At 43.3% G+C, this 9658-nt stretch overlaps 1 long non-coding RNA gene across 1 annotated transcript; it reads left to right on the top strand.

Annotated features, from left to right (window-relative positions):
• The first annotated feature begins 2638 nt into the window (after positions 1 to 2638).
• On the top strand, positions 2639 to 7329 carry LOC123731738 (uncharacterized). The gene is made up of 2 exons (XR_006762818.2): positions 2639 to 5009; positions 5196 to 7329. It is a non-coding gene; the product is annotated as an uncharacterized LOC123731738 (long non-coding RNA).
• Positions 7330 to 9658: the final 2329 nt, after the last annotated feature.

Genomic DNA, 9658 nt, shown 5'->3' with positions numbered 1-9658 from the left:
CTATGCGGACAACACACAGCTGTACATTTCAATGAAACATGGTGAAGCCCCAAAATTGCCCTCGCTAGAAGCCTGTGTTTCAGACATAAGGAAGTGGATGGCTGCAAACTTTCTACTTTTAAACTCGGACAAAACAGAGATGCTTGTTCTAGGTCCCAAGAAACAAAGAGATCTTCTGTTGAATCTGACAATTAATCTGGATGGTTGTACAGTCGTCTCAAATAAAACTGTGAAGGACCTCGGTGTTACTCTGGACCCTGATCTCTCGTTTGAAGAACATATCAAGACTGTTTCAAGGACAGCTTTTTTCCATCTACGTAACATTGCAAAAATCAGAAACTTTCTGTCCAAAAATGACGCAGAAAAATTAATCCATGCTTTTGTTACTTCTAGGCTGGACTACTGCAATGCTCTACTTTCCGGCTACCCGGATAAAGCACTAAACAAACTTCAGTTAGTGCTAAATACGGCTGCTAGAATCCTGACTAGAACCCAAAAAATGTGATCATATTACTCCAGTGCTAGCCTCCCTACACTGGCTTCCTGTTAAGGCAAGGGCTGATTTCAAGGTTTTACTGTTAACCTCTTACATCTAGACGTTCCGCTAGCGGAACACCTGCTCCAATATCCAATGATAGGCGTGGCGCGAATTACAAATTCCTCAAAAGTACAAAAACTTTAATTTTTCAAACATATGACTATTTCACAGCATTTTAAAGATAAGACTCTCCTTTATCTAACCACACTGTCCGATTTCAAAAAGGCTTTACAGCGAAAGCAAAACATTAGATTATGTCAGCAGAGTACCCAGCCAGAAATAATCAGACACCCATTTTTCAAGCTAGCATATAATGTCACCAAAACCCAGAAGACAGCTAAATGCAGCACTCACCTTTGATGATCTTCATCAGATGACAACCCTAGGACATTATGTTAAACAATACATGCATGTTTTGTTCAATCAAGTTCATATTTATATCAAAAACCAGCTTTTTACATTAGCATGTTTTGTTCAGAACTAGCATACCCCCCGCAAACTTCCGGCGAATTCACTAAGAATTTACTAAATTACTCACGATAAACGTTCACAAAAAGCATAACAATTATTTTAAGAATTATAGATACAGACCTCCTCTATGCACTCGATATGTCCGATTTTAAAATAGCTTTTTGGTGAAAGCACATTTTGCAATATTCTAAGTACATAGCCCAGGCATCACGGGCTAGCTATTTAGACACCCGGCAAGTTTAGCACTCACCAATATCAGGTTTACTATTATAAAAGTTTGATTACCTTTTGTTGTCTTCGTCAGAATGCACTCCCAGGACTGCTACTTCCATAACAAATGTTGGTTTGGTCCAAAATAATCCATCGTTATATCCGAATAGCGGCATTTTGTTTGTGCGTCCCAGACACTATCTGAAATGGTAAATCAGGGTCGTTCGCATGGCGCAATTCGTGACAAAAAAAATCTAAATATTCCATTACCGTACTTCGAAGCATGTCAACCGCTGTTTAAAATCCATTTTTATGCCATTTTTCTCGTAAAAAAGCGATAATATTCCGACCGGGAATCTCCTTTTAGCTAAACAGAGGAAAGTAAACAAAGCTTTCGGTCGACGCGGGCACGAGCCTGAGTCTCACAGTACTGTAACCAGCCACTACCCAAACGCGCTACTTTTTTTCAGCCAGAGCCTGCAAAGCCACGATTCAGCTTTTTACCGCCTTCTGAGATCCTATGGCAGCCGTAGGAAGTGTCACGGGACAGCTAAGATCCTCACTCTTCAATAAACAGAGACAAGAAGAACGACACCTTGTCAGACAGGCCACTTCCTGCCTGAAACCTTGTCAGGTTTTTGCCTGCCAAATGAGTTCTGTTATACTCACAGACACCATTCAAACAGTTTTAGAAACTTTAGGGTGTTTTCTATCCATATGTAATAAGTATATGCATATTCTAGTTACTGGGTAGGAGTGGTAACCAGATTAAATCGGGCACGTTTTTTATCCAGCCGTGAAAATACTGCCCCCTAGCCATAACAGGCTAACCTACGAAGCATTACATGGGCTTGCTCCTACCTATCTTTCCGATTTGGTCCTGCCGTACATACCTACACGTACGCTACGGTCACAAGATGCAGGCCTCCTAATTGTCCTTAGAATTTCTAAGCAAACGGCTGGAGGTAGGGCTTTCTCCTATAGAGCTCCATTTTTATGGAATGGTCTGCCTACCCATGTGAGAGACGCAGACTCAGTCTCAACCTTTAAGTCTTTACTGAAGACTTATCTCTTCAGTAGGTCCTATGATTAAGTATAGTCTGGCCCAGGAGTGTGAAGGTGAACGGAAAGGCTGGAGCAACGAACCGCCCTTGCTGTCTCTGCCTTGCCGGTTCCCCTCTTTCCACTGGGATTCTCTGCCTCTATTACATGGGCTGAGTCACTGGCTTACTGGTGTTCTTCCATGCCGTCCATGGGAGGGGTGCGTCACTTGAGTGGGTTGAGTCACTGACGTGGTCTTCCTGTCTGGGTTGGCGCCCCCCCTTGGGTTGTGCCATGGCGGAGATCTTTGTGGGCTATACTCGGCCTTGTCTTAGGACCCACTTTGCCAAAGCACAGCCCCCACACCACTAGTGGGATGTCTACAACCACCAACTTACCGTAAGTTGGTGGTTGTAGACATCCCTCTAGTGGTGTGGGGGCTGTGCTTTGGCAAAGTGGGTGGGGTTATATCCTGCCTGTTTGGCCCTGTCCGGGGGTATCATCGGATGGGGCCACAGTGTCTTCTCATCCCTCCTGTCTCAGCCTCCAGTATTTATGCTGCAGTAGTTTATGTGTCAGGGGGCTAGGGTCAGTCTGTTACATCTGGAGTATTTCTCTTGTCTTATCCGGTGTCCTGTGTGAATTTATATATGCTCTCTCTAATTCTCTCTATCTCTCTTTCTTTCTTTCTCTCGGAGGACCTGAGCCCTAGGACTATGCCTCATGACTACCTGGCATGATGACTCCTTGCTGTCCCCAGTCCACCTGGTTATGCTGCTGCTCCAGTTTCAACTGTTCTGCCTGCGGCTATGGAACCCTGACCTGTTCACCGGACGTGCTTGTTGCACCCTCGACAACTACTATGATTATTATTATTTGAACATGCTGGTCATTTATGAACATTTTAACATCTTGACCATGTTCTGTTATAATATCCACCCGGCACAGCCAGAAGAGGACTGGCCACCCCTCATAGCCTGGTTCCTCTCTAGGTTTCTAATCTCCACCCGGCACAGCCAGAAGAGGACTGGCCACCCCTCATAGCCTGGTTCCTCTCTAGGTTTCTAATCTCCACCCGGCACAGCCAGAAGAGGACTGGCCACCCCTCATAGCCTGGTTCCTCTCTAGGTTTCTAATCTCCACCCGGCACAGCCAGAAGAGGACTGGCCACCCCTCATAGCCTGGTTCCTCTCTAGGTTTCTAATCTCCACCCGGCACAGCCAGAAGAGGACTGGCCACCCCTCATAGCCTGGTTCCTCTCTAGGTTTCTAATCTCCACCCAGCACAGCCAGAAGAGGACTGGCCACCCCTCATAGCCTGGTTCCTCTCTAGGTTTCTTCCTAGGTTTTTGGCCTTTCTAGTTTTTCCTAGGGAGTTTTTCCTAGCCACCGTGCTTCTTTCACATGCATTGCTTTCTGTTTGGGGTTTTAGGCTGGGTTTCTGTACAGCACTTTGAGATTTCAGCTGATGTACGAAGGGCTATATAAATACATTTGATTTGATTTGATACACTGAACAGTTATACTGACTAGAATGCCCCCCCCCCCCCGTCTGGTGTAGCCTGATACACTGAACAGTTATACTGACTAGAGTGCCCCCCCCCCCCCCCCGTCTGGTGTAGCCTGATACACTGAACAGTTATACTGACTAGAATGCCCCCCCCCCCAAGTCTGGTGTAGCCTGATACACTGAACAGTTATACTGACTAGAATGCCCCCCCCCCCGTCTGGTGTAGCCTGATACACTGAACAGTTATATACCCCCCCCCTCCCCCCCCGTCTCGTTGTAACGGTCGACGTCGTAGTGAATGGACCAAGGCGCAGCGGGTTGAGAGCTCATGTTAACTTTTATTGTGAACACCACTAATAAACAAAACAATAAACAAACAGTCTTGTAGGCTCACACAACAACCTCCCACCAATCCCATGACAAACACATTCCTATTTATAGGACCTTCAATCAGAGCGAACGATAGACAGCTGCCTCCAATTGAAGGCCCCAACCCCAATTAACTAAACATAGAAATAGAAATGACTAGAGAGAACATAGAAATACACTAACATAGAAAAATGACAAAAACCCCGGAATACATTAACCAAACACCCCTCTACATACACACATACCCCGAACCATATAAAACAAATACCCCCTGCCACGTCCTGACCAAACTATAATAGCAAATAACCCCTTTACTGGTCAGGACGTGACGCTGGTGTAGCCTGAATGACATGATGGACAAACATAGGGAGCTCCTTAGAAAGCTCTGATGTTGGTAATACCATACAAATGGTTGTTTTGCACATAAAAGTACAGAATATGAGGATGAGGTTGAGGGTTGTTCTGGAATTTCAAGAGAGCTGAATTATTCCTACTACTATGGTATAAAACCACTGTAAGTGTTGTTACATAGATGCTGTGTTCACTATGCATGATTAATACATAATTCAAGGTTTATTTGATGTAGTAAATAAATAAATGATTTATTGATGTATAGATAAGAATTTAAATGTGATGTAACAGGTAAATTAACGTTAGGCCATTGTTTGTGTTTTTATGTTCCATCCCGGAACTAACGTTCTCTGTTGTGTTACTGCTACGGAATTTGTTAATTGACTGTGTGCAATCTAACTTAAGCAGATCTAAGTCTGAATCATAATTGTTGATGGCAGAGGCTAAGAAAGACAGTAAAGGGACTTTCAAGGGACTTTAAGGATTCAAGAACCTCTTTTCAGGACAAGCAGCCAACGAGGTATTTTGTTCTACCTATAGAACTTTGTTCATAGTCGCGCCAAGTTCCATTTGTATTGTTGCGCCGAGCGCCATTTGTATTGTTGCGCTGAGCGCCATTTGTATTGTTGCGCCGAGCGCCATTTGTATTTCTTTGTTTCAGTACTGTATACTTTATCAACGTTACTGTGTTCATTCAAACATATAGTTCTCACGGCGTGACGTGGATGCATCGGAGAAAAAGACGTGCAATGCAATAAACGCCCGTTTCAAAGAACCAACCTGTGTCTGTTGTCGTGAAGAGAGATACAGTGAGAACTCGCCTGCTCAACACGGGTAGGAGAGACAACAAGACCGCCGCGGGTAACGACGCAACCAAGATCCAGCAGATCAGATAAGCAAAGCCCATGACATTGTCGGCTTAGCGACAGCAAGCAACGGTGATTGGACTGTGTTGAAAGCGCAACTTTTCAGGCCAAAAGCAATCTACCACAACATTCAAGTTAAGGTGGGATGAGAAGTGGTTCTACTTGGAAATTGCAACTAAGGACTCAGCTCTATAAATCGTACATACTGTGCTTAGCCTACATGTTTTGGGGATAAATCGAATGTGCTGGTGTTTGTGGTTGTTAAGAGATTTAAAGGGAAACTTAACTCCATAAGCAAGTGAACACGTTTTGAGTAAAGATAAAAGATAATCATACATTGAAATTAAGATTAGTGTTTTATGAAAAGTGGTGTTAGCCAAGCTTAAAGAGCAATTTAAGCAAAGTTTCAAAGGTACCTCCACTGATGTGAAATTATTTTATTATGTGAAGTGATATGTGATTTAATGCATTATATGCATATTCATTCTGTGATTAAGGTTTATACTAAGTTTATTTGTACCAAAGTAATTTTCAATCTTATTTTGAAATTGAAGTCAACTTGAAGTCTAGCTAAGTTTAAATGCTGATAGTTATCTTGATGCAATACTGAAGTTTACAACCACAATCTGGATGTTCAGCAAATGTTCTAATGTGACTATGACAGAGAAAGTTACAGGCTCCTGTATACATAGACCTCCAGCCTTTTGGAGGTCACTAGCCTTTTGTAAAGCTTCTAGATCAGCACATCCAGGAAGGAGTAAATGTGATAGACCTACAGCCTTTTGGAGGTCACTAGCCTTTTGTATAGCTTCTAGATCAGTACATCCAGGAAGGAGTAAATGTGATAGACCTACAGCCTTTTGGAGGTCACTAGCCTTTTGTAAAGCTTCTAGAGCAGTACATCCAGGAAGGAGTAAATGTGATAGACCTATTGCAAAGCTTAACTGATTACCGGGATTGAGATATGCCTTCTTATTTGTAATGATTTCTGATTGCATGAGACTATCTAGTGTCCTTCTCTGACCCCCTCCTCCTAGGGGTTGGAGACTATCTAGTTTCCTTCTCTGACCCCCTCCTCCTAGGGGTTAGAGACTATCTAGTGTCCTTCTCTGACCCCCTCCTCCTAGGGGTTGGAGACTATCTAGTGTCCTTCTCTGACCCCCTCCTCCTAGGGGTTGGAGACTATCTAGTTTCCTTCTCTGACCCCTCCTCCTAGGGGTTGGAGACTATCTAGTTTCCTTCTCTGACCCCCTCCTCCTAGGGGTTGGTGACTATATAGTTTCCTTCTCTGACCCCCTCCTCCTAGGGGTTGGAGACTATCTAGTGTCCTCTCTGACCCCCTCCTCCTAGGGGTCGGAGACTATCTAGTTTCCCTCTCTGACCCCCTCCTCCTAGGGGTTGGAGACTATCTAGTTTCCTTCTCTGACCCCCTCCTCCTAGGGGTTGGAGACTATCTAGTGTCCTTCTCTGACCCCCTCCTCCTAGGGGTTGGAGACTATCTAGTGTCCTTCTCTGACCCCCTCCTCCTAGGGGTTGGAGACTATCTAGTGTCCTTCTCTGACCCCCTCCTCCTAGGGGTTGGCGGACTATCTAGTTTCCTTCTCTGACCCCCTCCTCCTAGGGGTTGGAGACTATCTAGTGTCCTTCTCTGACCCCCTCCTCCTAGGGGTTGTCGGACTATTTGCACAACAAGTTCTAAGGTCCTATCAGCTATGATGGATAAATTAGATTGAACAAGACGTTCCAGCAGGGCTATAAATTCTTGAATGTCCGCTTTGCCATTGGGTAAAACAAGAGATGCTGTGTTTTGCAGACTATCACCACATATTTCCAGCTGTAAGACATGACGAGGTTCAGCTAAATCTGTAGCCCGTTCTAAAAGTTCTCCTAGACTATCCAAAATCATCACATAAAAAACTGCATGATCATGGCTCTGATTCATACATGTGAAATTAAAAAACTGACGAATCTCTGTATTGTTAAATTTATTGCGGTACAAAACATGGACACTTCTATCAAGACCGTCCCCCATCTGATTTATTACACAATTTTACAATTCATCAAATTCAACGTGCGGTTGCTCATTGTCTTCATAGCCTGCCGGGGTTGTAGGGGCCATGTGGATGTGTGTGGGGGGGTGATGTTGAAGGAGGGGTGAGCTCATTAATTTGGTTAATTATGGAGATAAGTTGTGGGGGGAACCTGTTTTAACGTGTGATCATGTGTAGGATTTATAGGAGGTGGGGGGTGTTGTGTGGGGGGGGTGGTGTTGAAGGAGGATTGAGCTCATTCATTTGGTTAATTAACGAGATCAGTTCTGGCGTTATTCTAGAAGTTTCCATGTTACATACGGCTTTTATCGTTTGTTTGGGCGTTTTTTAATCGGATTGATGCTTCTCAATCGTGGCATGGTTTTATGCCAGACGGATAGGTCTTGGCTGTACTGCCGTCTTAGTAAAGCAACCATATGTTTGTGTAGCTGGACCTCTCTGACTTTTAGAGCTCTGTAAAAGGCTGTGAGAAACCTATCTAGTAACTGGACCTCTCTGTCTTTTAGAGCTCTGTAAAAGGCTGTGAGAAACCTATCTAGTAACTGGACCTCTCTGTCTTTTAGAGTCCTGTAAAAGGCTGTGAGAAACCTATCTAGTAACTGGACCTCTCTGTCTTTTAGAGTCCTGTTTTACTCAGTATGTCATCAGCATCCTCTTCCTCCTCTTCCTCTTGTTGTATTGGGTCTTCTGTGTTTGTATTGGCATTGGAGGAGTCTGAAAGAAAAATATAAAATAGTGTATTCAAATTAAAATATATATAATAATAATATTAAATAACCAATAATAGTGATAAACGAGAAAATGATACAAAAAAAATAACAGTACGTTTTAAAATATAATAACACATCAATATATCCTAACTCCCTGTTTCTGTTTGTCACTGTTAGGCCTTGTTTTCTTGTTAGTTAAATGACCTTTGGTTGTTTGATGCCTGTTTTTCAGAGGAGTCGATGTTGTGTTTCCTGCCCTGTTGTCCTCTTGATGTGTAGACTCGGCAAGATTGGAGTCTGAAAAAAATAACAATATTTGAAATTGTTTTAAGATATTCTTTCAAAGAATTATAACTCTAATAAAAACAGGGCATACCGTATCCGGCTCGCAACACGCAGACGGTCGTCCTTCTCGGTCAGAGGTGAGGCCGCTCGGTGTACTTGAACTAAATACCTGATTAAATACTGAATGTCTAGGGTTCTGGGGAGCCTTGCAGGACTATGATATGATGTAGGTACCTGATTAAATACTGAATGTCTAGGGTTCTGGGGAGCCTTGCAGGACTATGATATGGTGTAGGTACCTGATTAAATACTGAATGTCTAGGGTTCTGGGGAGCCTTGCAGGACTATGATATGGTGTAGGTACCTGATTAAATACTGAATGTCTAGGGTTCTGGGGAGCCTTGCAGGACTATGATATGGTGTAGGTGCCTGATTAAATACTGAATGTCTAGGGTTCTGGGGAGCCTTGCAGGACTATGATATGGTGTAGGTACCTGATTAAATACTGAATGTCTAGGGTTCTGGGGAGCCTTGCAGGACTATGATATGGTGTAGGTACCTGATTAAATACTGAATGTCTAGGGTTCTGGGGAGCCTTGCAGGACTATGATATGGTGTAGGTACCTGATTAAATACTGAATGTCTAGGGTTCTGGGGAGCCTTGCAGGACTATGATATGGTGTAGGTACCTGATTAAATACTGAATGTCTAGGGTTCTGGGGAGCCTTGCAGGACTACGATATGGTGTAGGTACCTGATTAAATACTGAATGTCTAGGGTTCTGGGGAGCCTTGCAGGACTATGATATGGTGTAGGTACCTGATTAAATACTGAATGTCTAGGGTTCTGGGGAGCCTTGCAGGACTATGATATGATGTAGGTGCCTGATTAAATACTGAATGTCTATGGCTGCTTGGAGGCCTGTACAGTATATGTGTGACAAATCTTTGATTCTTGGTCTGTTTTAAGTTTTGTCAAAGCCGGCCGCACAGAACGGTAGAATATCGTCATTTTCAATACCCTCGAAGTCATTCAAGGGTAGAGCCCATAATGCCTCTGGTGCTCTTGTCTGGGGGCTGTCAGCCGTAAACACAAGATTAGGTTTTTAAAATAGTGGACAAGAATTGTTTAATGCTTAATATATAACGATTATTACACATTATATTATTAACTCACGTCTGTATTAAAAAATACAGACATTTGACATAAAACACCATATAGTAACAATATTAATTACCTGAAAATTGGATGTCGTCC

This window comes from Salmo salar, chromosome 01, assembly GCF_965601325.2.
Source record: "Salmo salar chromosome 01, fSalSal1, whole genome shotgun sequence".
NCBI lineage: Eukaryota > Metazoa > Chordata > Actinopteri > Salmoniformes > Salmonidae > Salmo > Salmo salar.
Note: the sequence above shows the minus strand (reverse complement) of the source record. Positions and strands in the feature narration are given on the sequence as shown.